Source organism: Canis lupus, chromosome 18 (genome assembly GCF_011100685.1).
Source record: "Canis lupus familiaris isolate Mischka breed German Shepherd chromosome 18, alternate assembly UU_Cfam_GSD_1.0, whole genome shotgun sequence".
Taxonomy (NCBI): Eukaryota; Metazoa; Chordata; class Mammalia; order Carnivora; family Canidae; genus Canis; species Canis lupus.
In genome coordinates this window covers 17,823,309-17,838,963 of record NC_049239.1, presented here as the reverse complement: position 1 = coordinate 17,838,963, position 15,655 = coordinate 17,823,309, and positions in this window count along the sequence as shown.

Below are 15,655 nucleotides of genomic sequence, written 5' to 3'. Positions count from 1 at the left end.
CTTGTAGGTGGGAAAGGAGTAATCATTTTCACAAACATAAAGATCCATGTACATTCAATGTCATCCCTTCATTATCCCCCTCCATAAGTTGAGAGAATCTTGAGTTCTTTATAAGGACCTCTAAAACCTTTCACTATAAAGAATTGTAATATATATTCATATGTGGATAAGTAATCTTTTAGCAATTCTAAAGATTCCTAAGTGGGCAACTAAATGTATACTGTAAAACTAACAAATTAATGTATCCTAAAAAGTCTACCTTTTATCCCAAAGAGGGCCTGACTTCTTATTTTAGTTCATCGTTATTTTTTATTTCACAGCACTTCTGGACTGTGAACACTAATGAATAAATATTACCAAATGTAAATGTAGAGGTATTTCTCTCTCTGTTAAAATTTATCAAGTTACATTGATTTATCTGTCCTTGTTATAGCGTCCTCCTCCACCGAAATAAAAGCTTTTAAGAATTCCAGGCATTTGGGGACAATAAAGATCTTGTTGAAGTCAGGTCTCTCTTGAATTCAAATTGTTTAGCCTGTAAAGTAGTTTATAGAGTGAGATGTCTTCAGTCCCTCTCCAGCATATAAAATGTTTTGTTCTAGAAATGGCAAGCTGACTCAGTAGGTCCTCTTCTTGCCTGGGAGAGCCCGCAGACTCCAGAGCACAGTGAGCTCATCAGTCTGAGCTCTCCTTCCGACCTCAGCCACTGGAGATGAACAGTGGCAAGTGAATCCTGAACTCCTAATATATGCATTTTGTAGTGGTCGCCTTGCTCCAGAGTCTGTTTAATTAGCCCTTTGGTTTCATAAATCACCTTCACAGATTTCAATTTATACATTTTCCAGGACATTTTCTTTTTAGGTGAAAGTTTCCCAAAGTGTGACCAAGGTTCACTCATACCCACATCTCTTGGAATGCTTGGAGAGCCACCCCCCACACGTTCCAGAACACATCACTGGAGGCAAGGCTGGGCACAGGGCTCTGGTACATGGTAATAACTGACACCTAAGCTTTAGAGGAAGTTTTCATATGGCTTTGGGATGGCAGGACCGAGGCCAATAAACCCCGACTGCACTCCTGCCCACACCTTCTTTCTTTAGAAGTGTATTTCCTCAAGTGGTAAAATGCACTTTTGATCTAACAACAGCTTCTTGTGCAAAAAGAAATCCTGCATTTTGGACAAAATTTCAAAAATATTAAATGCAAAAATATCCATCAGTTCTAAGAACAATAATAACATTGCACATATGTTTACCAGTTGTCACTTAATAATAAGCTCTTTTAAAATACAGATTTAAATGGTTAGTCATTCTCATCCTTTTAAGTTTTTTTTTTTTTTTCAAAGTGTATTTTATGCCATTGAGGAGATACTGCTTAGGCAAGTTGTTTTAGGGTAGCAGTCTTCAGATTATACCTAGGTCTCCCGTGGCCTAGTAGGAAGACTTTATATTAGATATAAAGGCCAAGGAGAGCTTTAAGGGAATCAAGATTGTGAATATTCCATTTCCCTTTGCGTTCCTTAAAACTGATCTGAAATAACTCCTGGAGGGAGGACCAAAATGGTGACATAGGAGGCTTGTGAGCTCACCTTGTCCCATGGGCTCACCTGAGGGTACGGCTACGCATGAAGCAATTGTTAATGAAAGAGACCCAGAAACTAGCCAAGCAACTTCTACACATCAGATGAATAAGAAGATACCCACATCAAAACATGTGGGGAAGGCTAAGGCACACTTGCCATAAACCTCCTCCTACCGTCCACACTCCTAACTCCCAGTTTCTCCCTGAGGAGCAAAGGGTTTGGACCCCACATTTAGTACCCCAACTTGTAAGACTCCCACTTGGCTGGCCCCCAAAACACCTAGCTTTGAAAGTCAACGGAGCTGCATCCACAAGATCCACAAGACCATAGAAAAAAGTATCATCAATAAATGATGTTGGGAAAACTTGGCAGCCATGTGCAAAAGAATGAAACTAGACACTAGACCACTATCTTACACCATACACAAAACTAAGTGGATTAAAGACTTGGATGTAAGGCCTGAAACTGTAAAACTCTTGGAAGAAAACTCAGAGGGGTAAGCTCTTTCAAACTGATCTTGGTAATGAGTTTTGTTTTTTTTTTTTTTAATTAGACAAGAGAAGCAAAAATAAACAAGGGAGACTGCATCAAACTAAAAAGCTTCTGCACAGCAAAGGAAACCATTACCAAAATGAAAAGGCAATCTATGGAATGGGAGAAAATATTTGCAAACCACATACCCAGTAGGCATTTAGTATGCAAAATAAATTAGAAATTCATACAACTTAACAGCAAGAAAGGAACTAACCCAATTAGAAAATAGGTAAAGAATCTGAATACACATTTTTCCAAGGAAGAGTAGAAAATTGGTTACGATGTCTGGGAGGTGAGGGAAATAGGAAGAGATTGGTAAAAGGGCACAACCTTTTGGTTATAAGATGAACAAGGTCCGAGGGCCTAATGTATGATATGTGTAGTTAGTAACACTACATTGCACAATTGAGATTTGCTTAGAGAAATTAAATATTCCCATACACACAATATAAATGATGTGATAGGTGTGTTAACTCAATGGAGTGAATCCTTTCACAGTGTATAATATATCAAATCATCACATTGTACGCTTTAAATATCTCGTAATTTTGTCAGTTATACATCAATAAAGCTGAAGCAGTTTTTAAAAACCTGATCAAACTCAGGATATATTTCCAGCTCAGCTTCCACATGTCCCTTCCCCATTATCTTATATTTTAAAGAAGAAAGGCCCCCTTCTCACCCTAATCTTTCTATAGCATATTACCCTGTAGTAGAAAAACTGTACCCCATTGATATCATTAGAAACATAGTACAGGTATTGGTATCAGTGTTGAGAGAGTCACACTAACCAATGAGTAACAAGTTCTTTTGTAGTTAGATGGTTTCCTAGTTTGCTTTCAGTAAAGCAAGGAAGATCTACAATCAGCTGTCAACTGATAATTAACAAATTTTGGTGCAAGCTGCCCCTGTGATTTTTGGCATATGACTGAAAGTGCAAAAGTGCAAAGAATTGAGAGCACTGCTATAACAAAGCTCCTTCTATCCCCACCTACTTATTTATATAAACAGTTTTTCTCAACATTTTCAAAACACAAAAAGGTGGGAGGATAAAACTGATGTTGAGCCCTGTCTTGATTTAGCTGAAAGTAGTAAGTAGGGATCCCTGGGTGGCGCAGCGGTTTGGCGCCTGCCTTTGGCCCAGGGTGCGATCCTGGAGACCCGGGATCGAATCCCATATCGGGCTCCCGATGCATGGAGCCTGCTTCTCCCTCTGCCTGTGTCTCTGCCTCTCTCTCTCTCTCTCTCTCTCTCTGTGACTATCATAAGTAAATAAATAAAAATTAAAAAAAAAAAGAAAGTAGTAAGTAATTATGGCTAAATTGATACGTGACCTAATTTTAGCAAAAATTAAATACTTGACCTAATTTTAGCAAAACCAGCCAGTCCCTATCCAGCTCTTACCATACATCTCAAATAAAAATTTTGATTTTTCTAATTACTTAGCAAAATTTATAATAAAATCCATTTTGTTTTCTTCAATAGTATGCTAATAATAATTGAATAACTGAATCCAGAATAATTTTTAAATACAGCTTCACAGTCATGGGGAAAAAAAAATATAATTTCAACCTATATGTCTTTTGTTGTGATAAGGTAATTGACCAAAGTCATTGAAGAAAAAAATATGTCATATTAGAATGATAGTTTTTGGTAGAAGCAGAAGAGAAATAGGAGTTCAAGAAGAGAAAGGAAAGATGCAAAATATCTGATTATTAAAGACCAACTTGCTTGTATATATTTAAAAAATAGATGATATGGTTTTAGATTCTATTAGATTTGTTAAGTACTGTTAAAAATATATTTTAATGATAATATTTACAATACTCTGGAAGTTAGATCTTTTGCAAGTATTTTAACTCAGGATGAAAAGTTTTAGATGTCAGCTTAATAATGTGCTCTCGAGAAGATACAAAGCTTTACAAAATCATTTTGGAAGTGTTTGCAAGTAAAAGGTTTGAAGACCACTATTTTAGGAAACCCAGTCAGAGCTCAGTGTGTAGTATGGGGAGGAATGGAGAGAAACTAAGCAGGGCACCAGTTAGGAGACAATTGATTTTTTCCAGATGTAAGGAATTTGAACTGTATCAAGTTCATAGTCATGGACATGAAGAGAGGCAGACTAAAATCCAAAGCTAATAAGAAGTAAGAATTATTAGTATCAGCCCTTGTTTCCTTTCTTTTATTTTTATTTTTATTTTTTTAGCCCTTGTTTCCTTTCATCTTAAATTTTAAATACTGTCAAAACAGAATTTTCTGAATTTTCTACCTGGACTTGATCTTGAGCTCCTTGCTACCCACTTACCCTCCCTCCCCTCCTTCCTTTCTTCCTTCTTTCCTTCCTTCCTTTCCCTCCTATTCAGTAGACCCTCTGCTGAGTGCTGGGACTTCGAAACAGTTAACATCAGGTCCCTGGCCTCCGAAAGCTTCCAGTTTGGTAGAGAAGCTTACAGCTAAGTACAATGCTGAGAGAGATCCATGGCCCGTACTACTCCAGCTCTCTGCCCTTTTAACACGCTAGGGGACAGAGAGCTAAAGCTTCCACTCCCCAGACTTCAGATTCCATATGTGGCCCACCCAGCTTTTGCCAAAGCAGACATATGAATGTTATATTTGGAAGACAGAAGTGAGACAGAGGTGGCACTTCTGCTGTTTCCACTACCACGCAAGGATATGGAGGCTCTGGCTTCTGTGTAATGTAGCAGAGGCCCCGGGGTCTGGTACCTATTTCTTTGGATGCCAGGGACATCCATTTTGATGGCATGGCTCTGCACTGAGACAGTGTGCCTGGAGCCAGGAGTTGAGGCTTCCATTGCCTTATTCCTCAGCTTTCTGGTCATTCTCCCAGTTTTCTGAGCATTGTACAGGTTGGCACATCTTGTGGTTATTTCTGGAAGCTCATCCCGAGGCCTGTTTCTCCAGACTTTCTAACCATTTTGTAAACAATTCATTATATTAAATCCCCTTGAATTTAAAATAACTAGAATGGCTTCTTTTATTGGCAACCAAATCCTGGCTAACACAGATGAAGCCCATCATTCCTCCCAGCCTCCTATTGTTCCCTACATCTCTTTATTGTCAAACAGCTGTTCTTCTATGGGCCCTGTGATAACTCTGGAATGGGACATTGTTACTTGAGTTGCTGCGGTTTCCCTTCAGTGTGCTTTAATTTTCAGAGCTAGTCTCTGGCATATTCTAAATGGTCCCGTTTTTGGTGAACCCCAGTCTCCCCTGCCTTACCCTGGTGAAGGCTATTCATAAACAGATCTAAATGGGGACTTCAGAAATACTGAACCCTTACATACTGTCTACTCTTGTCTGCCTCTGTGTTCCACTCACCTGCTTGGGACTCCATGACCTCTTTCTGTGTCCTTTGGACAGGGTGTCTTACTTACAGTGTGACTTCTTTTAATTGGGTCATTTCCTTTAGAAAATCGATTCTGTTTATCTGGCCTAAGAAGTCCCCTGAAGAGCTCATTTAAAAGGCAGATGCCCAAACTCCATCCTGACACAGTAGGTCTGAGGTATAGCTGAAAGTCTACATTTTTAACAAATGTAACAGGGCATTCTGATCCACTCAGGCCTTGTACTGCACCTTGACAACTCTGTGATGTCAGTATGTAAACCACTTGAGTGGTTAAGACAGAGAGTAGATCCTAACTCCTTCTGTTAGATCCCTGTACTGTGAAGGATGAAAAAAGAGAGACAATAAAGGTAGCCCCTAGGTTGTAAATTTGAATGACTAGGATTATGATTGTAGCACTAGTTCAAACAGGGAAATTAAGAAGGGAAACCAGTTTATTGAGGAAATAACGAGTTCCATCTGAGGCACATTGGGTTTGACATCCAAATGAAAATTATATACTGTTGGCGGCTTGTAATGGATTAATGACTCAGGCCTGGAGGTTGATTAGTGGGATGGATTCTCTGTTGTGTGGACTTCAGAGAATCACTGCTACAGCTAAATCATTTCTTTAATGGTACAACCATGATTGTCCTGAAGACATACATCTATTGGTGTCTTTCCCAATATGGCATGGAATCAAATATATTTTGTATTTTTTTACCGAATTGTATAAGAGGAAATGTGAGAAGATTCATGGTAGGATAATCATTGTTATAAGTTGCCTAGGAAATGCCTAAGATACAGCTCTTTCTCTTAGAGCTCGTTTTTTTCTCCCTCAGTCCTCCCTTCCCTTTCCTCCAGCCTTCTGAGAAACACCCGTTAGGTATATAACTTGGGGAAAGAAAAATTATGTAGGATAAGTGTAAGAGAAGAGAATAAAACCCAAAACTACAGGAATTACTGTAAATGCAAATGTCTCACAAGTCTTTGTGTAAAGGAGAACTCTAGACTTTTCTTCCAACTTATTGTAAAAGCTCTGCTTCTTCTCTGGACTCAAAGCCAGTGTTTAGGGATGGTTTTCAAGCTTTCTTCAAGTGAAATCTTATGCAGAAAAAGTATTTCAGAAATATAACTGTGCTTGATTGAATTCAAATGTATACCATTTATTCATTCTAACCTTGTTGCCTAGGTTCCATGGAACAATGAAACTATTTTGATGGACATAAAAGTTTAAAGCTAGGTTATATGGACATTGGTTGTATGTGAGCAGATTTCTTTTCAAATTTGTACCGATAAAATCCTGATTCATTCAGAAGAGTAGTTGCAAATGAACACTTAAACAACAACAACAACAACAACAACAACATATTTTGCAATCTTGGCCTACTGAAAGTAGATTGATAAGGTAACAGAACCCTAATTCTGAAACCTACCCTATAATTATTTAACTTTGTCAGGGGTCAGTCATAAATATTCATTGAATACTTAGTACATTCTAGATACTGAGGTTATGTTAGAGAAAACAGACACATGGAATTTATGGCCTAGTAGGGAAGGTAGACACTAAAAAAAAAAAAAAAAAAAAAAAGGTAAGTAATTTACAAGTGCATAGCATAAATTACAATTGAAAACAATTTTAAGTATGTCGGGAATGTATGACAGGAGACCTAACCTTGTATAAAAGTGGTCAAGGATGTTCTTCCTAAGGAAATGGTGTTTAAGCTGAGACATAAACCGCGACCAGGCAAAGGGAAGGGCAAAAAAAGTATTCCAGGTCGATGGGCCTCTCTGTGTAAAAGCCCTAAGGTGGTGGGAGAGGGCATGGGCTATTTGATAAATTAAAAGTCAATGTGGCTTTTCCCCAACAAAGCTGGAGAGACTAGAGAGCTATTGATAGAGTCCGAATAGTACAAGACTTTCTAGCCAATGCACGAGGGTAGTTTGTACAGTTATGAGTTGATGTGTTTTAATGCCAGTATCATTATTAACCCTCACCCCTCTACCACTTGGGCTGTAAGCCAAGAGGATTCCCCCCAAGAGGTGGAGCAAGTGCCATAAAGAAAACCAATAACAAAACTTTAAATATTTGGCTAAATCTAAACCAAAATAATAATAATAATAATAATAATAATAATAATAATAATAGGCTGGGCATTAGAAAAATTGGGGCAGTATGGTTACTGAGTGAGGGTAGAGGAAAGCACCCGCATGGGGTACCTGAGAAGAGGACCTGAGCACAGCCTCACAGATGAAGGTGATCCCCTGTGGGCTGCAGGGAGCAGCCCAGTATATTCCAATGTGACCAGAAAGTTACACTAAAAGGTAGGCTACTGAGGAGGTTGCTTGCAAGGGAATGCCAGTACTGAGGGGAGCAAGTGTCCAGACTGGGAGAGACAAGGGATCAGTACGTTGGGGTGGGTTGGGACTCCATCAGCTCATATTTCTTATAGTGTCCTGACATATCTCTGTTAAATATTGGGCATTATTTGAAAGGTAGTAGAGGCCACTGAAAGATTTAAATAAAAAAATATTTTATTTATTAGAGAGACTAGGAAAGCACATACACGCCCGCGTGCAAGCATGACCAGAGGGAGGAGCAGAGGGAGAGGGAGAGGAGTAGGCTCTGGACCAAGCACAGAAACAGATGGGTACCGGGCTGGATCCCACGAAGGCAAGATCAAGATCTGAGCCAAAATCAAGAGCTGGATGCCCAACCAACTGAGCTACTCAGGTGCCCCACCACTGAGGGATTTTAAATAGAAACCTGTCTTGAGGGGGCACATGGGGTGGATTAAGCGTCTGCTCTCGGCTCAGGTCATGATCCCAGGGTCCTGGGATCAAGCCCCACATCAGGCTCCCTGTCAGTGGGGAGCCTGCTCCTCCCTCTCCTCCCTGCTCATGCTCTCTCTCGCTATCTCTGTCTCTTCTCTCTCAAATAAGTAAATAAAATCTTTAAAGAAGAAAGAAAGAAAGAAAGAAAGAAAGAAAGAAAGAAAGAAAGAAAGAAAGAAAGAAAGAAAAAGAAAGAAAGAAAAAGAAAGAAAGACTTGTTCTGATGATACCTCTCTAGCTGGGTATACAGAATGGTTGGCTGTAGGTGGAACTGATTTCAAGGGAAAACTGCCAGAAGGATACTGCAGTGGTCTATCTGGCAAGAGATGATAAAGTGTGTATGAGGATGGTAGCAATGGAGATAAAAGGAAACGGATATAGATATCTGTCTAAGTCTACTCAAAGTGCCATAATAAAATATACAATAAAGACTGGGGAGGGGGGGCTTAAACAACAGAAATTTATTTCCTCACAGTTGTGGAGGCTCATTGTCCCAGATCCAGGTCTACCAGGGTTGGTTTCTGGTGGAGCGACGAGGAACTAGTCCTAGCTTGCAGATGGCTTGCATTGTGTCCTCACATGACACAGAGAGATCTCTTTCTTTCCTCCTCTTCTTATAAATGACTTCATTTAACTTTACCTCCTAAAGCCCCTATCTCAGTTAACAGTCACACCAGGGGTTAGGGCTTCAACATACAAGTTTAGGGAATACAATTCAGTTCATGGCAATATATTATATCTTTAGGAAATAGTACTTGATTGGATGTGGGGATGAGATGGAAGAGGGTAGGGGAGTCAAAAATGAACTTAGGTTTTCTGGCTTGAGTGGAAGTAATAGTGCTATTTATGGAGATTGGAATCGCTGGAGGTAGAGAATATTTTGGGGGAAAATGTCTCAACCTAAATGTTAAACTTACTTATTTTGAAGTATCTATGAAATATCAATAGGAAATGTCAAGTGGGTAGTTGGTTCTAGGGGCCTGAAATTCAGAAAAGACATCTGAGGTACAGATGTAGATGTAGGTCTCATCTGCCTATAGATAGTCATTGACCACAGGAGTGGGTGAGAGTCCCCTGGGCAGTGGTTCTCAAACAGAAATGTGCATCACAATCACTTGAATAGCTTATTAAAACAGATTGCTTGGCCCCACCCCCAGAATTTCTGATACCACTGTACATTCGGCAGCATATGAACACTTTAGGGCTTTTGAAATATACTGGCAAATTACTTTCCAGAGAGCTTTTGACAATTTATGTTTTTATCAGGTGAGCATAAGAAAGCCCATCTCACTGCACCCTTTATTGCATTGAATATTGTAATTTCTTAATGCTAAAGAAAAGTGAACTCATTGCAATTTTATTTTGCACATCTGTGGTTATCTGTGATGGCGAACATTTTTTCACATTAAAAAAAAATACTGCTTGAAGGCCCTTTGGTTTTTGGTAAAAACTTTTCTGTTTTTACATATTTCTATTTTAACACATATTCTTTAGCCCCTTCAGTACGCCATTGTAGTTTGTGATCAGCATATTTGCAAGATAATTTGTGCTGATGAAACGTAGCCTAACGTGTGTGTGTGAATTGAAAGAATTAGGCAGGTCTTTAATATTCCTCTTTGTCAATACAATGAAAAATACTCTGCTGCTGATACTTTTTCAAGTTGAATAATATAAAAAACTAGGCCTAAATGGCGCTAGAGATAGTTTCCATATGTGTGTAGGTTAAGTAAGACCAAGACATTGTCATTCTGATTGATGCTAGCTTGTCCTATGGCCTTTAGGGGGGCAGAGGCCCAGAAATTCTTCTTCTTCCCTAAATGTGGAACACACTTGACTGGCTAGGGCAACTGGCCATGACCTAATGTTCCATCTTACACCAGCACATTGCATGTGAAAGCCAGCCCCGAAGCTTAGCTAGATAGCAGTGAAACTACTGATGACAAAACCAGATCCTGCTGGGAGCTCAGCTGTCTCATCTCTGTGGCTCTTTTAGTCAAAACTGTGTTACTTTTCTGACAGCCTCGTTCAGTCAGCGACGTTGGCCGACTTGAAAGTATACTTCCGCGTATGTTAGAAACATCTTATGACTCTTTCCTGGCCTACAGTCGTCTTTGTCAATTTGTTATCACATCTGCCTTGGCCCCCTGTCACCACTTGTTTTGGCACCTAACAATCTCAATGCACTGAAGCTGGGACTCGGCCTGGTTTGATGGCTGTGAAGCAGATGTTCCCACAGTCATCATCAAATTGCATTTCTCAAACACCCACCCTAGCATTAGTTAATCACAGAGATACATTCCGGCTATTTGAAGTGAAAGAGAGCCAGCAGATTTTGCAGATAAAGTGCACAGAGGCATAGTATGATGTCATAGCAAGGGCAACTCCCTTCATATCCGCAGGACATTGGATTTTACAATATTTTTTTGCTCTGAACAGAGATTCTGGGACCTCGTACCTCTTCTTAGATTGGGAACAAAGCATAGCGTGATGGAGCAGACTTGAATTTTGAGTTTAAACAGACCAGTCTTCTGGCTGCGTGGCCTTGAGCAACTTTCTTCGTTTCTCAGAATTTGTTCCTTCATTTGTGAAGTGGGGTAATACATTTCTTACAGGGCTGTTGTGAGAATGCGGAAACATGTAAAACACTGCAGGTGTCCAAATGCCAGTTCCCTTCCCTTATTGACTCGGGGTAGCCACCATTTTATGAAAGGACTTATCAGTGTGACTCGGATTCCGAAGGTAAGTTGTCTCGTGGATGGCCAGATGATTCTTGAATCACAATGGCTCAGCCACAAGGGCTTGAGTAATTGTTTTATTGCTTTGAACTTCCTTTGGCACAGAGCCCCACCCAACCCATGTGAAAATGAATACCACTGAGCAGCCAAGTGTTCCTCAGTTGTTAGCACTCTCAACACAAATTTATACAAAGAATTTAGTAGCCAGAAATCAAATTACTACAACGGAATATTGCATATGAAGACCAGGATTCCCAGGACTCTCATTCCATGCCATGTCTTTAGCGTGGCTGTCTCTCCCATTTCTTTCTGGGGTCCATGATGATAGGAAGAAACAAGGAGGTAGAAAGAAGAGAATGTACCTGTTTTGGGCTCCATCAAAGGTTTCTTGCCAGGCCTCCACTTTCTCTTTGCTGCAGATTTTTCATGATTACAGTAACACCATCAGTAGAACTTCTGAAAATCACAAATTAAATAAAAGCTGGCTGGGCTTTGGACCCCTTTGATGTAGGGTTGTTTGGAACAACTCAGCTTAGATTCGTCATATGCTGATCACCTGTCATCCATATCCAGTCATTAAAACAGAATTTCTAATCTCTGTGAGCAAGACATGGTCAGCTTAGACTTATTGCTGTTTTTACTTCAAAGAAAAAAACTCTTCTAAATTAAAAAAAAAACTATTCTTTTGATTAATTCAGGCTGTGTCTCCCTACAACCTCCAACCTCGTCTGGTTCAAATTCGGCACTTGTAATTATTTGAATTTATTTTCCTTTGAGCATGCTGAATACAAATATGAAAATCAGAATTTAAATAAAGTTTAGTATAAGTTAGAGGCTAGTTATTAACTTTATGGAAAAGATTTCCTTCTGTAGTTGGAAATTATCTGGTTCAACTAAGTCAGTGATAAGGTCATGGAAAAACGCAGGCGGGAATGCTTGAGGAGAGCTCTGGTCTAGATTCTAGGGCCATTACTGACCAGTTTTGTCTCATTAGTTGTATCCTCTGGTGCTCAGTTCCTTACTATTAGTGGGTTAAGCAAGATAATCTCCATGGTTTCTTTTGTAAATTCAAGTTACAGGAACTCATCCATTGTGTAAACCCAGGCCCAAATTTCTGTCTTGGACATTCTGAGTCTCATGTCATTGTTAGTGGAGTCAGAAATTTCCCAAACTCTGTTTCCCATAATTCCTTAGTTCTACCATTAAGTGCCACTGTAATAGAATTCTAAGTATTTTGTTGTAGCTACAGCAATTAAACATTATATTCAAGGGCAGGTGGAGAAAAAGTGCTTTGAGTTAAAAGGATGCTAATACATTTCGTATGATAATGAGCTTATTCAATAAGCTTGCAAAGTTTCTAACTAATGCAGTATTATGTTTTAACTTGTATCTGTAGTCTATTAAGTAGTGCCTTTCCCCTTTGATTCAAATTTATGCATGTTGACATTAGTGATCACATTTTCTTTCAAATCACACCCATCATAGAACATGACCTGAGTCCTAAATTTAAATTCATACTGCAGTACAATTCCCTTGCCTTCTTCTGGTACATCTAAGATGCAATGATGGTATTACTCAACCACTGTTTTGGACATTTAGGATAACTCATTATTTAAAAAAAATTTGAGAACCGAAACTCCACTAACCATCAGAATGACTTTGAAAGTGACTCACCCAATTTGGTAGTCAGACTTTTTAAAAAAAAATTAGGTTTGAATGGAAAATGGAGAAAGCAAAAGGCTATTAATAATGACAGGAGGTGGGTGTATAAACAGGTGTAGTAGATTGTGGTGACAGAGATGTGAAAATGCTCCTATTCTGAAGAACCACATCCCCATTTTTTTGTCACCTTCTCAGCAAATGGTGGTTTTATGACTCGGAAAAAGATATACTGAAGGTTGAAACGAGACCATCAGAATCTTTTTCTTATTTAAGAGGATGAAAAGATTTCAGTATAAAACTTCAGGACTCGAGAATGAGTGTTATTTGTTATTTGTTTTAATCAGAATTTTGCACCAATAAAGGAGATCGCACATTTTCACAGGCATTTTTAATGCCCATGACCAAGAAGTCATTAATTTCATACATCTGGGAAGTTATCAGCTGTCACTGATCCTATGTCCTATCTTCAGTTGCATCCTCTTTTCTGTGTCTTCCCTGTGACTCCGTAGGCTTCCACCATTGTCCTTTCTTACCCGACAATGACACCAGCTCCCAACTGCTCTCCCTGCTTCCAGTATTGATTCTCCATCCTGTCAACAAGCTGACCTTCCCAAACATGAGTCTGATCATGGCCCTCCTCTTTTAAAAAGCCACCAGTGCATTCCGATTGCCTTCAGAATAAAATGCAAACCTTCAGCGTGACATAGAAGATGCATTAGGATCTGCCCTTCTTGTCAGCCTCACCTGCCAGCCCTCTGTTCTGCTCTCCAGCTTCAATTCTTGGTCATGCTGAATCAGATTTTAGTTGCTAAATTCACCCTGCTTTCTCCCCACACTTCTCTGCACGTACTGCTCCTCTTGCTTGGAATCACTTTCTTCATGTCTTCATCTGGGAAACTCTTACTCATCCTTTAAGATTCAGCCACCGTCTCCTTTTTTCATCTTTAATCACTCTCTCAGGTTGATGTTTCACCCATGCGCTCCCATGCATGCCCTCTCCCGTGATTCATTCCATTCTAGGTTGCACTTTATTGCCACGCTGTGCTGCAGTTGTCCGTCCCCCTACACTGAAACTCCTGGAAGGGAAGGACTGTCTCATTTGCTCTTGTCTCTCAGCACTTAGCATAGTGTCTGGCACAGAGCAGGCATTCTACAAATGTATGGTTTTTTTTTTAATTTTTTAAATTTTTTTTATTTATGATAGTCACAGAGAGAGAGAGAGAGAGAGAGAGAGAGAGAGAGAGAGAGGCAGAGACACAGGCAGAGGGAGAAGCAGGCTCCATGCACCGGGAGCCCTACGTGGGATTCGATCCCTGGTCTCCAGGATCGTGCCCCGGGCCAAAGACAGGCGCCAAACCGCTGGGCCACCCAGGGATCCCTACAAATGTATGTTAAAATAACCAACGCATAGATAATCCAGGAAAGAAAAGTTCAACATGGAACAACTTTATTTTTTTAATATGAAGCAACTTTAACATGGGATTATAATGATACTGATTCCATTATATTTAATAATACCAAAGCTGCTATGACCTACAACAGAAAGTGGCCCAAAACCGTGCAAATAACTCAGAGGAAACATTATTTTCTACTTGACTAAAAAGAACCACGCTAAAACAACAACCTTTCCTGATATTCTTTTATTTTACTTGAAAAGGAAGCCTTCATGATTTCCCCTCCCTTAAGCTATGGTTATTACTGGCACTTAAATCTCTGAAACTTCATGTATTCCAGTTAAAACGTCAAGTATTCCAGAACAATAACTACTGATTATACCTCTTCAACCATTTCTGTAAAATTATTTGAAATTTTATTTATATGTTCACAATGTAATTCTGTGAAAAATGCAAGCCCCCAGACAGTAGGCTTTCATAGGGAGAAACAACAGGCAAAGCAAGGATGGATGGATCTCCATGAACTTGGGCATCCAGGAAATCCTTCCTTATTTTTCTATATGCCTGTCATTCTATGAACTTAATTTCTATATAAGCCTGAGTAGGAAGGCCAGAAGGAGAGGTGACAGAAAGTTAAGCTCAATTTGAACTTCTCTTTTCTTCTCAAAGTCCAGGGGCTGATCTAGTTCCTGAGGATCAGAGAGCCAGGGAGAAGGGGTGTTTGGTTCTTATGCTTGTCTTTTAAGCAGCTACATCTCAACACACACACACACACACACACACACACACACGATAAAAATACAGGCCATACTCAGTTGACACTGAAGTTGGCTATTGTGACATTCAAGCTAGTGAAAAACAAAAGTGATAGCATACTGCTCTCTACCAGACCCAAGTGATAGATTTTATTAACTAAGCTCTAAAGCATTTACTATGCCCTCTGAGAATCTTAAACCAATTTCAGATAAGTTAAAAATGTTAAGCAAGGTTAATGCATGTCAGGAGTCCTACATCAGCTAAAATATGTAAGGTTTAATGTATGTAACCTATTGAACAATAAAGTCGATATGTTACAAAGAAGTAGATGATTTCTATCAATAGGAAATCGTGATCATGAAACAAATCCCGTGGTTTTAAACCCAAAGGGAAATAACAGTGGCTTTGAAATACACAAAAACAGAAGCCCTCTTGGAACTACATAGGTATCTGTGCAGCCTTGTTAATGTAACAATAGAAAAAAAATCAGAAAAATGCATTCTGAGGTATTAACACTAATTATATTGGGGTAGCAAGATCTCTGATGATTTAATAATTTTCCTTTTATTCTGTAAATTTTCTTTAATGCATATGTGTTATTTTCAGGATCAAAATGATTAAATTGTATTTCTAAATTCCACTTTTGAGGGTATTGTTCCTGAGACAACAGGCATTGTGTGTGTACTCGTGTGCACACATGAGAAGTCTGAAGGTAGCACGCGGGCTGACTGTATTCTAGCATAGTAGAGAGAAGCTCAAGTAATAATGGAATTGGGAAGGGCATACAAATAGTGTGGGTGAGAAAAAAGCAAGT